This window comes from Sapajus apella, unplaced genomic scaffold (genome assembly GCF_009761245.1).
Source record: "Sapajus apella isolate SASKATOON/1434 unplaced genomic scaffold, GSC_monkey_1.0 scaffold10, whole genome shotgun sequence".
NCBI lineage: Eukaryota > Metazoa > Chordata > Mammalia > Primates > Cebidae > Sapajus > Sapajus apella.
In genome coordinates, this window is record NW_022436950.1 from 16,743,219 (window position 1) to 16,763,235 (window position 20,017).

The 20,017-nt window shown below is 37.5% G+C and overlaps 1 protein-coding gene across 2 annotated transcripts in view; it reads right to left on the reverse strand.

The window, feature by feature from the left end:
• The window catches only part of ACSL3 (acyl-CoA synthetase long chain family member 3), an 81,284-nt gene that overhangs the window by 45,042 nt on the left and 16,225 nt on the right, over window positions 1–20,017 (reverse strand). The window contains exon 2 of one of the 2 annotated variants that reach the window (XM_032278031.1): window positions 8,847–8,904. The exons of the other annotated variant lie outside the window; for it this stretch is intronic. The gene's annotated coding sequence lies outside the window, so the exon portion shown is untranslated. The remainder of the gene's footprint in view (window positions 1–8,846; window positions 8,905–20,017) is intronic. 2 annotated transcript variants of the gene reach the window in all.

Here is a 20,017-nt window from a genome sequence, read left to right on the forward strand (position 1 = left end):
CATGAGTGGCTTGCACAGCGCTGGACATCAAGGAATCTGTATTTGCTAGCACGAAATGTGCTGGAATTTTTCACCAAGATTGCAATAAAAGGGAAACAATTCTGAGTGCAGGCAAACAATCACAGTGAAGGGAACTTTTTATTTCATCTCATTTAATTCTCACAAAACCCAATTTAAAACAGACTGTGCCCAAAGGCACTTAACAGTTAGCAGATAAAGCACGATTTTAACCTACGTGTCTCTCCAAGGCACGTCCAAACTTTTTAATGCCCCCACACTCTCTTAATAAACTCTATGGTTAATACCTTATTGTTGGGGGAGGGGAGAAAGTATCCTTTAATACACCACTTTTGAGTTTTTCCTTTCCACAAAAGTGACAGTCATATACATTCTACAGAGACTGAAGAAGTCCCAGATGAATGACGCAAATCATAACTAGGGTCAAGAAGGGCAGAAAGAACTATTTCCTACCCAGAATTGGTCTCTCAGAGTTGTAATGGAAAGTGCAACCAGTGACTATTATTTACTATCACGGAAAATTTTCTTTAGAGGAGCACCCTGGTTCTCGTGAACATGTTCACTTCTCAGGCATTCAAGGCTAAAAGCATAATAAAAATACATAGCTAGTTCAAGAGAATCGTTTTAAAGCATTCACTTACTATATAACCTGCTGTCTCCCTCCCCAAAAAAAGTAGACCTGAAAGTAGGAAAGTTGTTTTAAATTCTTACAAATATCGACGCACAGACTAACTCATTATATAATACAGTGGTTCTTACTGTATTTAGTAAAAACAAAGAATTCTTCCTTTCCAAATCCCCCAAAACTAACACAATCTTTCAACAACTTCAAAGATTTCAACTATGACCACATAGTTTCAACGTATGACGTCGCAATGACTACAGGCTGAAATCAAGATCATTAGTTCATACAAGTACTTCTTTAATACAAAAATAAAATTGTCAAAAATATTCTGGACAGGAAATCAATTAAAAACATTATTAGAAGATTCAGTCATATTACTATCTGGATTAGACAGACTTCCAATTTACAACTAGGAAGTTTTATGAGGAAATAATATAATTTGGTATTTTCTTTTTAAGAAAACTATTAAGCCTGTATTTATTTTAACCTCAGAAAATGAAATTTTGCATAAAAGATATATGTTGAAAAGGAGGAATGGAGGAAGATTTATTATAGCAAGTCTTTCCCATGAATATATTTAAATTAAAAAGCACTTTAACAAAGCCAACTCTTTAAGTTTCAGTTATCCAGTGTAATTTTAAAACCGTTTCAGTCCTATTATTATGATAGTGGAAATAAGAGTAGTACTATTGAGTATTCTCCTTTTGAACTGCAAATACAGTCCTCTCGATTTCCCCAAAACTGATCAAGACCCGTTATTTCTGTAAAAAACCGCTTTTATTCCCTCTTCTAGATAAGAATTAATCGAAAACAGAAATCAGACAAAGGAATATACATCTTTTTCAGTCTGACACACAACAGGGATATTAAAAGCATATACACACATGGATACGTGCATAAACACATACACTAGACCAGAATGAGCTCTACTGCAATTACTATGAGACCTTGAGCAGGTCACTAAACCTTAATTTGCTCACCATTAATATTGATGCAGTTCAACTCAAGACTATATTCTACTGATGCCTAGGGTTCACAAAATTGATTCAGGAGTACTGACAGCCCTCAAACTATGAAGATTTAAATGACCTGAGAAACTTGTCTTTTCTGTCTTCTATACACAGTAATAATCTCCCTTTTGTGGGGAATGTAAGAAACAAGTTCAGATTATCTCCATGGTAAGTAAGTAAATAGATACAAGAGGAGATTGGGGAAAACTTTTCATTCCTTTTCTTTTTTTTTTTAAGGGATAGGGTCTCACTACATTGCCCAGACTGTGCTCAATCTCCAGAGCTCAAGTCTTACTCCCACCACAGCCTCCTGAGTAGCTGGGACTACAGGTACACCACCATGCCCAGCTTCCTTTTCGTTTTTGAATCACATTAACATACTACCTTAACAACAACAAACACTTTTTTTTTTTAGATGGAGTCTCACTTTGTCACCAGGCTGGAATGCAGTGGTGTGATCTCAGCTCACTGCAACCACCACCTCCTGGGTTCAAGCGAGTCTCCTGCCTCAGCCTCCCGAGTAGCTGGGACTACAGGTACGCACCACCACGCCCGGCTAATTTTTGTATTTTTAGTAGAGACGGGGTTTCACCATGTTGGCCAGGATGGTCTCAAAACAAATACTTTTTAACATACAGTCTAAAGATAACGTAATGTGGATGGTCTGAGAAAATGTGCTGGTTTTTGACAGACTGATTCAACAAAGATGGGACAGGCTGAGATCTGGGTTAAGTGTTCAGCCAAGTGAAGGAAAACTAACTGCTTCAAACCACCCCCACCCTCTCTGTTCCCCAGCCTCCACACCCCAACCACTGCTCCCCTCTCACTGAAACACAAACACCAGCTTTACTGAATTGAGCACAATCTGGTTTTGTATATTCATTCTGACCTGTTGCATCTCTGTCCACACAGCTGAAAGAATAAGAATCAAGAACCCCAGAGAAAAGGAAACTGTAAGATGGTGCTTCCTTAAGTAGATAAATGTGTGAAGACTAAGGTCCACATGCAAAAGCAGCAAAGTGGACTTTTTACACACTGAAATGTCCCTTTACTCCTACTTAGGGTTGCCAGATTTAACAACCTTAAATTCAATTTTAACTGAATGCCTTGTATTTTATACGGCAACCCCATCCCCAGTCGACCACAAAGAGTTACAATTAATCAGGATGATTAAACATCCTAGTTTGCCTGGGACTACAGAGTGTCTCGGGACACAAAATTTGCAGTATCTGAAAACCAGGCAATTCCCAGGGAAAGCAGGAAGAGCTGGTTACCCTACAACTAATCGTTTCATGGAGTAAGTAAACTAACTGCAGTCTTGGCTTTACCACTAGCTATGTTTGATCTTCTTAGATGAAAATAAGCTTTTTGTACCTCGTTTCCCCATATATGTCATGATTTATCTAATATACAACATTAAAGTAAGGATAAACTGTGACATAAAGAGCTTTTGAAAAATGCTAACGTGTTATAAAAGCTAGTTATCAGTAGATATGGTTTGGGTACAAAGTTCTGTTTAATGTAGAGTTTCCAAGTAAAAAGGTACTTGTTTTTATTTGTATCAGGGATGTCCAATCTTTTGGCTTCCCTGGGCCACACTGGAAGAAGAAGAATTGTCTTGGGCCACACATAAAATACACCAATACTAGCAATAGCTGATGAGCGCAAAAAAAAAAAAAAATCACCAAAAAAACATGTTTAAGAAAGTTTACGGATTTGTGTTGGGCTGCCACATTCAAAGGGCAGGTTGAACAAGCTTGCTTTATATGATCTACTAAAGGTGCTATTATTTATAATACTGAGTATTAGTTTCATTATATATAAAAATATTCAATAAACTCACCCCTTCTAGAACTTAACAATAAGCTCTGGGTTTGATGCTGGTTTCCCATTTAATCATCATGTAACATAGGACAGGTCCCTTAACATACTTAAGCTTCAGATTCTACTGTAAAACTGAGGCGACAATAATACATACCTTACAAAAATAAAATACATGTGTTAATAATACTGTAAAAATCTGCTGACTATACAAACCTATGTATACATACAAGTTGAGCATCCCAAATCCGAAAATCTAAAATCTGAAATGCTCCAAACTCTGAAACTTTTTGAGGGTCAACATGATGTTCAAAGGAAATGCTTATAGGAGCATTTAGGATTCGGGATTTTCAGATCTGAGATGCTCAACTGGTAAGTATATGCAAATATTCCGAAATCCAAACTGCAAAACACTTCTGGTCCAAGCATTTCGGACAAGAAATACTCAATCTGTACCAGTATTTCTCTGTATCATTACTTTTTATACCCTGCTGATTCTAAAGATAAAAAAGTCCATTCAACCTTAATCTTAAGAACAGCTTAGGCCATGGAGACTGAGTAAGTTTGACACTGTTCAGCCACTTACTAAATGTCACTTTAGGTAAACTACATTTCTAGGCCTCACACTGTAAAAAGTTAAGAATATCTGCATTATAAGGTTATCATGGGATTAAACAGTACATGTAAAGTATATGAGGGCATGCCTCATAAGTAATATTCAAATCTCAGCTGCTATTTTCATCATTACTGATATATGTTTACTAGATTTAAGATTTTAGGGTTAGAAGAGGCTGAGATCATATGTTCATCCATCAAGTCCCTTACAATATAAAATAACTGTAAGCAAAAAGAGTAATAATAATTCTTAGCACATCTTGTATTTGGAATTGATACTGTTCCATTTAGCATCCTCAGCTACCTAGTCAGTTTTGGATCTCTCTCCATAAGCTTCAGAGAGATGATTACAAATTTATTTTTGTTTAAGATAATACATTAAGAATACTTGTTCTTGTGTCTAGTGCTCCATGCTGTTTCTGTTATAACCAAAATAAGTAAGTTTTCTCCATGCAGAAGTATAACTTTTTATATTAGAATTTTGCTCAAGCTTGATTCATTAAAGGGGAACAAAAAGGAATGACATGTTTTGTCACCATGATATTATACTAATGAAAGGGCAGAGGAACTGGACCCTAGAAGCCCCAGTCACTAGCATTATTTTAATATTTATCAGTATAGGCTAACTGGCCAAGAATTAAATGCCTTGACCATATTAAGACAACACTGAATAGGATTCTTTACTCTTTTAGTACTACTCCTATTTCTCCCAGCCATTTCCTAAAAATGATTAATGAGAAAGCCAGCTATATAAATATTTCAGGCAAACATGAACTATTAGGTTACCTAATGACATCAACCTGGCTTATCGATATTTGAGGATCTTAATAATTCCAACTCAATCCAACTACATACTACATTTAGCATGACATAAACCTGTACCAAGGAGAGTGAACAGACGGCCTAATTTTTAACTGAAAGTTATGTTCATTGGATTAACAAATTCACTTTTAAATATACCTCTTTTTGGCCAGGCATAATGGCTCATGCCTTTAATTCCAGCACTTTGGAAGGCCAAAGTGGGCAGATCACTTGAGGCCAGAAGTTCAAGACCAGCCTGGCCAACATGGTGAAACCCCATCTCTACTAACAATACAAAAATTAGACAGGTGTGGTGGTACACGCCTGTAATCCCAGCTACTCGGGAGGCTGAGAAACAAGAATCATCTGAGCCTGAGACGAAAAGGTTATAACGAGCTGAGATCGTACCAATGTACTTCAGCTTGGGCAACAGAGCAAGACTCTGTCTCAAAAATAAATAAACCTCTCTTTTCCCCAGGGTGAAATAAAAAAGAAAACTCAAAGGCCAGAGGAAAAACATAACAGTTCCAAAAATACAAAAAAAAAGTTAGCAACAGTAAATATAATGAACAAAGTACTCATATTTGAGAGAAGACAGCTCTTCTGGTTATGTTTAAGCTTTGAGTATGTAAAAGAATTAAAGTTTCTAAAGACTTTCAATATGATTTTAAAATGCTTATTCCATTTATAAGAACTATAATAGCTTAGAATAATTTTACAAACTAAGTCTACCCAGAATATATTTTCTTTAATTTACATGATTTATAGATAATTCAGTAAAATTACTTAAATGTTTCCTTTTCTCTTTCCCCATTTCCCTTCCGACCCCCAAAAGCCCAGTTTGTTATCTGTATTTTGCATGGACCAGATAAAAAAACAAACTTAAGAAAAGGCAAATAACATACAATTAGAACTTATGAGTATGTTGTGGAAATATACAGAATAATTTACCTGCATCATAACTAACATTATCACCTTCATTTGTACTGTGTAAAGGTTAAGTAGCTAAAAATAAGATTTAAATATGCAATTACTTCCTTTAGTCAATAGTCTTGTGTTGTATTCAAATATTACTCACTTTTGTATCTTTAAATTCTTTAAAAAAAGTATTTTCTTCTTCCTACAAATTCCCAATTATTTTACCACTAAAAAAGCTTTTCCTGAAGATCAACAGTTGTCTTCCCTCTCATCACCTCCATTCTCTGGTGTGTCATTTCCTGGCCTCTGCAGCCGTTCTGCAAGTGCTCAAAAACCAGATTACATTTAAAAAGCAGAAGACGGCTGGGTACAGTGACTCACGTCTGTAATCCCAGCACTTTGGGAAACTGAGGCGGATGGATCACTTGAGGTTGGGAGTTCGAGACCAGCCTGATCAACATGGAGAAGCCTCATCTCTACTAAAAATACAAAATTAGCCAGGCGTGGTGGTGCATGCCTGTAATCCCAGCTACTCAGGAGGCTGAGGCAGAAGAATTGCTTGAACCTGGGAGGTGGCGGTTGCGGTGAGCCAAGATCAGGCCATTGCACTCCAGCCTGCCTGGGCAGTAAGAATGAAACTACACCTCAAAAAAAAAAAACAAAAAACAAAAACAAAAACAGAAGACACAGCAAAAAGGGAATCTACCTTAAGTAGCTATGAGAAATATTTGGCCCAACTCTTAAAAAACATTCTCCCCATCACCTACATCTGGCAGCAAATCACACTGCCACGTGTGTTCCTATGCAACAATTTTGCATGTTCTTCACATGTACCCCAAAACCTAAAATGCAATAAAATAAATAAATGGGGAAAAAAAAAAAAAAAAAACATTCTCCTCTTAAACCAAGGGAGTAGTAAACTTTCTGCTGTCTCCATCTCCTTCCATACTTCTCATCTAGGTCGCTTTCACATACAAATCAAAATTTGCTTCCCTAGATTTTTTAAGAAGTTTAAAATATCTCAATCCAACAACTGCACAAACGACACATATAAATGTGCATTAACTTCCATTTTTACATTATCTCTTAAATCACAGGACTTCTGAGCATAAGCAATTTCCAGATGTGAAAGGACTGAGTTCTAAGTTTCAGGATTCAAGACACTGGGTTTCCTAAGTAGTTCATGACATTTCCTTTACTTCATCACAGCTAACCTATATAACATGATTATGAGTTTTGTTCCCCTTTTTTGGCAAAATTATGACAAAGTTGCCTTTGTCACTGTACCATAGTGCTTCCTCCCCTGCGCCGCCCGCCCAAATCGGTTTCTGACATCCTTTTCCCTCCTCACATGTCCTAAGTACTCTAATGAGCACAAGTAAATGCACTGAAGCTCCAAAACCACTTTTTCATCTACACAAACCTAGCTGATCCTCTATAAAGGCAACAGTAATTACAGTCATTTCTATAAATGTCTTCCTATTTAAAATCTATCATTTAATATCCCATAATTATCTTTGCAATTTGAATTTTATTGTAAATCTACTAAACTCTTTTGATGCATTCTTAGCTAAGAATTCAAAGTCTGGGGTTCCCATAACCCATTAGCTACTAAAAGAAATCTGTAGAGGAGTATCGTGTTACAATGGGTTTAATTAGTCACTTCAAAAGCACTCTTGACTGGGCGCGTGGGCACGGTGGCTCACACCTATAAATCCCAGCACTATGGGAGGCCGAGGTGAGCAGATCACCTGAAGTCAAAAGTTCAAGACCAGCCTGGCCAACATGGTGAAACTGGGTCTCTACTAAAAATATAAAAAAGTAGCTGGGCATGGTGGCAAACACCTATAATCCCAGCTACTCAGGAGGCTGAGGCAGGAGAATAGCTTGAACTCAAGAGGCGGAGGCTGTAGTGAGCTGAGACCGTACCATTGCACTCTAGCCTGGACCACAGAGTGAGACTCTGTCTCAAAAAAAGAAAAAAAAAAAAAAAGACTTAATTTGATCATGTATATCCCTCAAAGAGACTTAGGCACAGACATGTCTGAAACAAAGTAAAGTGTACTATTCAAGTGAATAAAGTATATTCCTTTGTCCATCACACCTACTTCATTAAAAGATGGCAATCTTGGATATGCAAAGGGTCTGAAAAGACACACTACATGAAAATAAGGGATAACCCTACTAAAAGAACAAGGGTAACAGAGAAGTTTCCTGTTTACTTAGATACTCCTACACTGCTTATGGTTTTTAATAATAAACATATTACTTGTGTGATCTCTTTTTAAAATCAGTTAAAAATGTCAAGATTAGTAAATTCAACTTACATGAAAAATACTTTGAAATGATATTCTGAAAAAGATGTCAACCATCATGATTCTAATGGATAAACCACTTATTGCCTTTATGTCATCGAAGCACTTTACCAACATAGACTATTCCTTACAGCAGTCCTACTCAATTTTATTTTCATTTCATCCAATGCTAAAAACCTTCAGGTCACTTTGATCCTTCGATTTTTGCCCAAAAATTTCATAAACCCTAATTCACTTCAGATGCCACAGAAAGAATAAAATTTTGCTATATTTCTTATGCCTCATTAGTAACCATACAGAACCTTATATAGGTTGACAAAAAGCCCCTGAAACTACAACCTCTACTAAAATGTCCGGTCAGAAATTTACAGTAACATTAATACAAATTTTAAATGACCATCACTTACCGAAATGGTAGTAAGTCTAATTCATGCTAAACTATGCAAAATAAACAGGCTACTGAGTTCAAATCCCTTGCAGATACTTGGTGAAATTCAAGTTAAGGAAAAGGAGCTGGACAATATTGCTTAATAACATAGTTTAATGTCCTAATGGATTTCTATGGAATTAAAGTAAGTATGAAACTATCTTCTGTAACTTTCATAATTCTACAATCATAAAGTGAAAATTACAATTTTTTTGGTCAGTTTAGACGTAATTGGTTTTAACTTAATAGATTTTATATCAAATAAATCTATTGTAATAAAAAATTAAATATTTTACCAGTTGACAATGGTAGGAGGTACTAGGTGCTTTGAAGATATGCGCTCTGTGTCAAAACCTGTCAAAACAAACATAAAAAAGACAAGCATGACTACTCATAGTCTGGTTAATCAGAGCCGAATGCCAACTTTTTCCTGGAGATATTTTACTTCTAAACCTCACATGAAAAATTCTGGTGAGTTTTTCTGGAAATACCAATCTATCACACTAGCAAATCACATTTTATTATGTAACTTTTCTTCAAAAACATATAGTATACACACTACACACCTGTAAGAACGGCCAAAACCCAAAACACTAATGCCACCAAATGTTTGCAAGGATGTGGAGCAACTCTCACTTGTTGCTGGTGGGAATGCAAAACGGTACAGCCATTATGGAAGTTTGACAATGTCGTGTAAAACTCAACATACTCCTAATAAATGATCCAGCAACCATAGTGCTCACTATTTACCCAAAAGACTTGAAAAGATGTCTACAAAAAAACCTGCACATGAATGTTCACAGCAGCTTGATTCATAATGGCCAAAAGTTTAAAGCAATCGACATATCCTTCAATAAAGTAATGGATAAATAAACTGTGGTATATCCAGACAATGGAAAATGAGTCAGTATCAAAAAGAAATGAGCTATCAAGCCATGACAAGATATGGAGGAAACTTAAAACACATATTACAAAGTGAAAGAAGATAATCTGAAAATGCTATGTACTGTGTGATTCCAACTATATGACATTTTGGAAAAGGCAAAACTATGGAGATGGTAAAAGGATCCATGGTTCCCAGAGATTAGGAGACAGAGAGGGATGAATAGGGCAGAGTACAAAGGACTTTTAGGGCAGTAAAGCTATTCTATATGTACTATAATGGTAGATATGCGTCATCACACATTTGTTAAAACCTACAGAAGGTATAATACTAAGAGTAAGCCCTAATGTAAACTATGGACTTTGGGTGATAATGATGTATCAATGTAGGTTTATCAATTATAACCAATGCAGCACGCTGGGGAGGTAGGGAGATGTTGATAAAGCGGGAAGCTATGCCTGTGTAGGGGAAGGGTATATGAGAAATTGCTGTATCTTCCTCTTAATTTTGTTGTATACCTAAAACTGCTCTAAAAAATAAAATCTATTTTAAAAAATAAGATATTTCCAAAAGTCAAAAAGCATACTATAAAGGCTGAGTTCATTTACTCATAATGATGATAAAGAATAATAAAGATGTATACACGGTGATGTTAATATATTGTTTATAAAAACACTTTTAAATTTTATTTCAATGATTTTCTCTATCATCTGTGAAGCAAGTAGTTAGTAGTCATTATATAGTCATTTTTAAGAATATATAAACAAGTAGAACTAAAAGCTAAGTTTTTGAATCATTTAATTCAACATACCACTGGTTCATTAACTTTTAATTCATTACTAATTTTTGTAAAAAAGGACAGACCTTGGGAGAGAGATCCAAGCTGGCTGATCACTAGCAGCTCCGGATTGTAGCTCCCAGTGAAAGTGCAGAGAACAAGAGGACGCCACACTTTCAGATGACTTTTTGTTGCTCACGCACCAGGAGATTCCCAGTAGAGGAGCCCCACGGGTCACCAGCGCGACTCTTGTGGCTGGCGAGGCGGTTTTGCCGCTGCCTTGGTGCGGTGGTTCTTGGTGCAGTCAGAAAAGCACCATCAATTATAACGCCGCTGTTTTGGATGGCGCAGTGGTTGCTCAGATTTTAGCGCTGGGAATCAACAAGTTGGATGTCCACTCGGAAACCCAATTATAAAGACCACAGATGCATAAATCTATAAAGAAGGGAAGAAAGCCTAAAAAGGCTGAGAATACCCAAAATCAGAATGCCTCTCCCTCTACAGGGGATCACAGTTCCTCATCAGCAACGGAACAAGGCCTGATGGAGAAAGACTGTGTTCCATTAACAGAAGCAGGCTTCAAAAGGTGGATGATAAGAAACTTCTGGGAATTAAAAGAACTTGTTCTAACCCAATGCAAAGAAACTAAGAACTTTGAAAAAAGATTTGATGAAATGTTAGAATACACAATTTAGAGAGGAATATAAGTGAATTAATGGAGCTGAAAAACAACACGAGAACTTTGCAAACTATGCACAAGTTTTAACAGCCAAATCAATCAAGCAGAAGAAAAGATATCAGAAGTGGAAGACCAACTTAATGAAATAAAACGAGAAGACAAGATTAGAGAAAAGTCTCCAAGAAATATGGGACTATGTGAAAAGACCTAATCTAAGCCTGATAGGTGTGCCTGAATGTGACAAAGAGAATCAATCCAAGCTGGAAAATACGCTTCAGGATAATTCAGGAAAACTTTCCCAACCTAGCAAAGCAGGACAATATTCAACTCCAGGTAATACAGAGAACACCACAAAGATATTCCTCAAGAAGACCAACCTCAAGGCACATAATCGCCAGATTCACCAGGGTTGAAATGAAAGAGAAAATACTGAGGGCAGCCAGAGAGAAAGGTCAAGTTACCCATAAAGGGAAGCCCATCAGACTCACAGCAGATCTCTCAGCAGAAACCCTACAAGCTAGAAGAGAGTGGGGGCCAATATTCAACATCCTTAAAGAAAAGAACTTTCAACCCAGAATTTTACATCCAGCCAAACTAAGCTTCATAAGTGAAGGAAAAATAAAATCTTTTGTGAACAAGCAAGCACTCAGAGATTTCATCACCACCAGGCCTGCTTTACAAGAGCATCTGAAAGAAACACTACAAATAGAAAGGAACAACCAGTATCAGCCTTTCTAAAAAATACCAAAAAGTAAAGAGCATCAACATAATCAAGAATTTACATCAACTAATAGGCAAAACAGCCAGCTAACATTAAATGGCAGTATGAAACTCACATATATTATTATTAATTCTAAATTTAAATCGACTAAATCCCCTAATCCAAAGACACAGACAGACAAAAAAAGCCAAAACCCATCGGTATGCTGCATCCAGACCCATCTCACATGCAAGGATACACAAAAACTCAAAACAAAGGGATGGAGAAAGATTTACCAACCAAATGGAGGGGAAAAATAAAGAAATAAAAAGCAGGAGTTGCTTTAAAGCATCAAAGATCAAAAGAAGCAAAGAAGGATATTACATAATGATAAAAGGATCACTGCAACAAGAGCTAAAGATCCTAAATATATACGCACCCAATACAGGAATACCCAGACATATAAGACTTATAAAGAGACTTAGACTCCCACACAATAATAGTGGGAGACTTCAACATCAATATTAGACAGATCAATGAGACAGAAAATTAACAACGATATCCAGGATTTGAACTCAGATCCGGAACAAGTAAACTTAACATTTATAGAACTCTCTACTTTAAATACACAAAATATATACTCTTATCAGTACCACATCACATCTATTTACAGGTTTCAATGAAATATTGGTTGGCTGCTTGTTTGTTATTTTCTTCCCTCATTTTTTTTTTCATGTCTCTATTATTAAGCACAATTACAGGCATACCCATTTTTAGACTGCATTCTAGCCCGGGCAATAAAGCAACACCCCCGTTCTCTCTCCCTCTTCCTCTTTCTTCCTCTCCTTCATTCTTTTCTTTCTTTCTTTTTTTTTCTAGAATAAAAAAAAAAAAGACATGCCTTGCAGCCATAAAAAAAGAAAGAGTTCAGGTCCTTTGCAGGGACATGGATGAAACTGGAAGTTACCATTCTCAGCAAACTAACACAGGAACGGAAAACCAAACACCACATGTTCTCACTCATAAGTGGGAGTTGAACAATGAGAACACACAGACACAGGGAGGTAAACATCACACACCAGGGCCTGTCAGGGGTTGCGGGCAAGGGAAGGGAGAACTTTAGGACAAATACCTAATGCATGCGGGGCTTAAAACCTAGATGATGGGTTGAAAGGTGTAGCAAACCAACATGGCACATGTATGCCTGTGAGACAAACCTGTACATTCTGCACATGTTTCCCAGAACTTAAAGTAAAATAATAAATAAATAAAAATTTAAAAAGAAAGCCAAGCACAGTGGCTCACTCCTGTAATCCCAGCACTTTGGGAGGCCGAGGTGGGTGGATCACCTGAGGTCAGGAGTTCATGACGACCAGCCTGACCAATACAGTGAAACCCCAAATACTAAAATTAAAAAAATTAGCTCGATGTGGTGGCATGTGCCTGTAGTCCCAGCTACTCTGGAGGCTGAGGCAGGAGAATTGCTTGAACCCCGGAAGCGGAAGTTACAGTGAGCCAAGATAGCACCACTGCACTCTAGCCTGGGCAACACAGCGCGACTACATCTCCCAAAAACAAAGAAGCAAACAAACAAAAAAAAAGGCATTTCTTAAACTCAGATGCATCTGGGTTCAAAATGCCTGCTGTTTCTTACTAGCTATGACTGTAGACAAGGTCATTCATCTATTCATCTGGGGGGAAATAACTTAGAAATCACCTTATTATTAAATATTCCTCGTGCCAGTTTCCTCATATGTAAATGAGAACAGTGCCATAAATAAATAATTCATATCCATATTTTTAGAATTTCTATAAATAAAAAAGAACAATAAGAGAAAGCAGACTATGTATATTGAGAAAATTCCACATTGTTTATTAACATTAAAAATGGTTAACCTCATTCATTATCAAGAAAATGCAAATTAAAACAGTATCATTTCCCCCATTAAATTTTTTAAATGAAAAAAAAAAAAATTCACAAGTGTTGGCAAGGACATAGGACACAAGATAGCTCTTGGCATTCTTAGGGAAGTACAGCCAGTTTGGAGAGCAATTTGGCAGCACCTTGCAAAAGCTGAATATGTAGACTCCTACGACTCAGCAATCCCTTTTGAGAAAGATGCCCTGGAGAAACTCTGACACAGGTGCATACTTACTTTACTCTGCTTTGTTTTGTTAGTTAAATGGCCCAAGGTGACAAGTCCTACTAGGTATTTAATTGGCCCTCAATAAATGTTAATCTCTTCAACAAATATTTATTAAATGCCTTAGTCACTCCAGACCTGACACTTTGTATTCTGAGAATGACACCATTAATACTGAAAAAAAATTCCCAGTCAGTGGCAGGGCCTGACAAATCACTTTAACATGGCAAACTATGAAAAGTGCAACAACTGCATTAGGAAAACAGGCAAATGCAGCCTTTTTTCTAGAATGGGGAAGATAAGGTCAAGGAAATCACTGTAAACTGAGTTGATGCATGCATTTTTGTTCAAGTAGACAATAACTGCAGGCAGTGATAACAGTTATGTGTAAAAGCAAAGGGAAGTATACAAGAAAAGAGAAATTTCAGAAGATTCTAAATAGTTGTAGTAAGCTGAATAAAGGACCTCAAGGGTATCAGGCCCTAATCCCTAGAGTCTGCAAATGTGACCTTATTTGGAAAAAGACCCTAGATTACCCAGTGGTACCTAAATGCCCTCACAAATGTCCTAATAGAGAGGCAGAAGGAGATTTGACATACACGAAGGGGAAGGTGATGTGAAGATGAAGCAGAGAGATTTGAAAACGCCGGCCTGAAAGATTGGACTGACACAAGGACTTGAAGATGCTGGTCTGAAAGATTGGACTGATAAGAGGGAATGCCAGGAGCCACTAGAAGCTGAAAGAGGCAAGGAACAGGTTCTTCCTGGGGGCCTTCAAAGCTCTGCTTTAATTTCAGCCCAGCAACACCGACTGGAGTTTCTGGTTTCTATTAACATTAACAGAATAAATTCCTGTTGTTTTAAGCCACTCAATCTGTGGTGACTTGCTACAGCAGTCCTAAAAAACAAATGTCTCACTGTTGCTGTGAAAGTACACTGCAATGAGTGGTTGAAACATTATCCAGGTCTGTTAAAAGTCTTGTAATTTTTATTAGCAGGAGGATGACATACTCGGATCTCTGTTTAATAATATTAAACCTGGTGCCAATGTTCAGAATTTGTGGAAAAAGAAACTAGAAACAGGAAAAACATTTCAAAATTCAAAATCCAGACAGAAGATAAAGTTCTTAATCACCAGATATTCGTGAAAAACCATCACTATCAAAGAAAGAGAAAAAATAGCAGAGAAAAGGTGCCTGAGTGGAAATAGACAATGCAGGAAATGTGGGAAATGCATAAATACGTCTATGTAATATTCTCAAAAGCATAAGAGAGGCTACTGCCATCTATGAAACAAGAATGGGATGCTATATATTAATAGAAGGAATCAAAATAAGAAAAAGCTCTTTGAAATAAATAGCAGCTGAAATTAAAGAGTCAATACAACTGTCAGAAAATGAGGTTGAGACTCTTTCCCAGATAAAGAAAAGCAAAAGGGGGTAGAATATAGAAAATTTGGCTCATTTTCAAAAAAAAAAAAGTGTTAAATCAATCCAAGAGATTCAAGTTCCACTACAAGGAGTTCCAGAAATAAAAAGAAACGAGAATAACGAAGCAGAAATTCCAGAAGCATTCTGCAATATTATATCCCAGAGCTGATGGATACTAGTCTTCAGTTTGAAAGAGCTAGGCAGATGAATAAGGGAAAAACATAACTGACTTCTAGACACAGCCATGTAAATTCTCAAAGTGGAGAGTATATGAATATCCTAAAATCCTCCTAAAAATACAGAAAGCAGGCCACTGCAAGGTCCAGCTCCGCAGGGTCTAGTGAGTGTTCTTTTGTGTGCAGAGACAATAGATCGAAGCAAAGAAAGACACAGGACACAGAGATAACAGAAGAATTCAGCTGGGCCCAGGGGACCACTTCTACCAAGGCATGGAGTCCAGTGGTGGCCAGGAATACCTGGAAGCACTGATATTTATTGTATACAAGGCGGGGGGCAGGACCAGGAGAGTGACTCATCTGACATGATTGGTAGGGTCAAGGAAATCACATACTTAAAATACAGGGGGCCACGCGGGTACAGCACAGAGGGCCCCTCCCTATCAGGTAGCAGGCACATACGTCAGTATCTTTCCATACACTTATCAGAAAGATCAAAGGCTTTTAGGATTCCTCTTATTCTTACTTCTCACAACTTCTAAGAACTTAAAAAGAGCATCAGGTGGGAAAGCGGACAAAGATGGTGACCACTGGAGCACAACACCATAAACTTAAGTCCCTGGATGTCTGCAGGCTGGCCTGGCTAATGTCAGGCCTTCCTCAAGAGTTGGGCAAGCAGTGTTCTCTGAACTCCCCCAGTGAAAGGGAAACTCCCCTTCATGGCCTGCTAAGTAACAGGCTCCTTCCCAGGTGCTGGTACTACCGCAAGGCTCTTACTCTCGCCTCCTGATCACTTCTCACAATGTCCCTTCAGATCCTAACTATATTTCCACCCAATTATGTCCATACTATAAAACTAAAATGATTCTATGCTATAATACTAAAGCAAAGATTAATGAAGAATCATGATTTAATAAGACTGACTATATAATTATGTGATTGGTTCTACATCTATTTGCTGTCATTGCTATAACTAAGTAACAAGTAAATATATTTGTTATCATTGCTGTATCTAAGTAATATATTTCGTATCATTGCTGTATCTAAGTAATCCGTATATACATTTGGTATCATTGCTATATCTAAGTAATCCGTTATTTATTATGTTGGGACAGATTGTGCCTTCAACTTTCTTCCCACAGGCCACCTACAAATAAGGTGATCCTATAAATGATCAACGAACAAGGATACGTTTCAAAGGAAAAGGACGTACTACTAAAAAGAGTGCTTTGGAGGTATTCAAGACAAATCAGGATATATGGTCACCCATTCTCTAAGGCAGGAATCCCCAACCCCCAGGCCACAGTCCCGACAGGAAGTGAGCAGCAGCAGGTGAGCAAGCATTACTGCCTCCTGTCAGAACAGTAGCTGCATTAGATTCTCACAGGAGCAGGAACTGCGCCTGCAAGGGTTCAAGGTTGTACGCTCCTTATGAGAATCTAATGCCTGATGATCTGAGGTGGAGCAGTTTTATCCCAAAACCATCCCCCTGCCTCCCCAACTCCCATCTTTGAAAAAATTATCTTCCACAAAACTGAGTCCCTGGTGCCAAAAAGGTTGGAGACCAAGTGTTATAAAGGAATACCGGCATCAGATGTCTCAGAAACACAGGAAGGCAGGCAGCTACGAACAATGCCTTAAAAGTTTTGAGAGACACTGGGCACTATGGCTCACGCCTGTAATCCCAACACTTTGGGAGGCCAAGAAAGGCAGATCATGAGGTCAGGAGATCAAGGCCATCTTGGTTAACATGGTGAAACCCTGTCTCTACTAAAAATACAAAAATCAGCTGGGCGTGGTGACGCGTGTCTGTCTGTAATCCCAGCTACTCCAGAGGCTGAGGCAGGAGAATCGACTGAACTCGGGGGGCGCAAACTGCAGTGAGCCAAGATCATGCCACTGCACTCCAGCCTGGCAACAGAACAAGACTGCATATTTAAAAAAAAAAAAAAAAAAAAAAAAGTTTTGAGGGAAAGTTTTAACCTAGAATTCTACTCAGCTAATTTTCCAATCAACTGCAAGTAAAGAAATTTACAGACTTGCAAAAACTTAGAAAATTTACATTCCACAAATACATTTTGCTAAGAAATTACTTTAAAAAGTCCTCAACCATGTGCATATATTCCTTTAAGTTTTAAAACAATTTTTTAAGCCAAAATGATCTGAAATTTTGTACCCTAGTTTACAAGAGCTAATATAATGCTGATTCCAAAACCTGGCTTACCATGTAGGACAACCTCTTTAATGAGTATGAGGAAAAACTCCTAAAATGTCAGCACATCTAATCCAGCTGAGTTAAAAGAATGATATACCATAACCAAGAAAAGTTTGTTTACTCTGAGTGCAAAGACGCTTCACCCATTAGAAGTCTTCATTACTACCATTTTATATATTTAACAGGCTAAGTAAGAAGGGAAAGGTGTGAGCATCACAGTATATCTTAAGTATCTAGGAAAAGTGAGGCCAGGCATAGTGGCTCATACCTGTAATCCCAGCACTTTTGGGAGGCTGAGGTGGGTGGACCACCCGAGGTCAGGAGTTCGTGACCAGCCTGGCCAACATGGTGAAACCTTGTCTCTACTAAAAATACAAAATTAGCTGGGCATGGTGGCACATGCCTGTAATCCGAGCTACTTTGGAGGCTAACGCAGGAGAATCACTTGAACTCAGGAAGTGGAGGCTGCAGTGAACCAAGATCGCACAATTGCACTCCAGGCTGGGCAACAAGAGCAAAACTGCATCTCCGTGTGGGTGGGGGGTGCGGGGGTGAATATCAACTATTAACTTTTAAAGGAACATCTTATTCAAAAACAAAACCACTTAGCCTTAAAACCAGTGTATTTATTAGGAATCAGCCTTAAACACCAAACTGAAAAGCAACTTCCATCCAAGTAAGGAACAACAAGGCCAACTATGATCATAATTACTGTACATCAAGGAGGCTCTAACTCTATGCCGTCCAATGCAGTAACCACTAGCCACAAGTGTCACTGCACACTTGAAACGTGGCTAGTCCAAACTGAGATGTGCTCTAAGTGTAAAATACACATGGGATTCCAAAGACCTAGTAGTAAAAAAAGAACGTAAATCAGTTCATTAATAAATTTCATATTGAATATATATACTGAAGTAAGATTTTGGATAAATTACATTCAATAAAATGTATTAAAATCAAATGCCTACCAGAAATTTAAAACCACATATGGCTCCATTTATGGCTCTCAATGCATTTCTTCTAAACAGCACTGCACTTCAGCCAATGCAATAAAAAAAAAAAAATGAGCAGTATGAATACTGAAAAAGACAAGACAGAGTCATCATTGTGTGCAGATAAGTAGCTGCCTGACAAGAAAATCTGAAGGAATCATTTGAAAAATATCCAATCAGAGGGAAAATTCACAAACATAACTGGATACCAGGTAAATAATAAAAACTGATAGTTTTCTTATATACTATTAATCACCAGTCAAAAATTGAAATGGAAATATAGTTCACAATAGCAAAAGCAACTTTAAAATACTTCATGCAATATAACATTCATATTTACATATGTGTGTCTGTGTGTGTAAAATGATACTGATAGACACCAAAAACTCTTAAATATATGAAAAGACAGACTTGTTCCTGGGTAGAAAGGATAAATGTAATTCTGCCAAAATTAACCCATAAACCAAATGCAATCCCAATTACAATCCTACTAGGATTTGTCTTACGTGTTTGTTTTGTATGGTTATGTGATATATAAACTCTAACATTTATCTGGAAGAAAAACTTTTTTGAGAAACAGCGTATATAATGCATATTTGCCCTATCAAAACAAACACTAATTGTTTTAATACAGAATTTAAAAACCAGAAATAGTCAAGGGACTTTTGTATACGGCAATAGTGACATTTCAGATCAGTGGGTAAAAAATTATCCAGTAAGTTGCACAGCGTTAAAGAAAAATTGTAACTGAGGTACCAGCTGAATTAAGTCCTGGAAAGATGAGAAGCAGATCTCTGAAGAAAACAACCAGCCTAGTAATACCTCTCTTCCACAGCTCCCATATTCCATTTTTTTTTAAAAAAAAAAAAAGGTTTATTATTGGCCTTTATTCTGATTCTAAAATAGTCTCCAATGATGTTAACCCACAGTCCACATTGCCTGGCCTGTGACTGCTGGGGAGGGAAGCACTGGCTATTTCACATATCTGATTCTATTCTGTTCCCATCTCCAGCCCCGCAGACTATGGCAAATGTGGGCAGCCACAGGTATTCAGCAGACCTACAACCAATGAGGCCTGTATCAAAAATATAAATGCGTTGGTCCAATCATATTCTTCTCTCCAAAACTTGGAATGGGGTATGGAATTGGAGACACAGAAGCAGCTAAGAGGGCTGTCAAAATAAACTCATCCTTCAAGATTCAGGGTGAGTATATGTACACACAGACAGAGCCAAATCAATCCCTCCAGGTTCTGATTCTTCCTCCACTCTTGCCTAATGTAGAGGCATGAATGAGCACACGGTGAGTAATCACAAGTAGCCTGAGATCGCTGGATGACATGAAATATGGGGGGAGTTAGCAAAGAAAATGCTGTAGATAGGATGAGATAGGTTTTCAAGGAATGCATTTAATTAAATCTGCTTTTCTTTTTTTTTTTTTTTTTTTTTTTTTTTTTTTTTAGATTTTTTT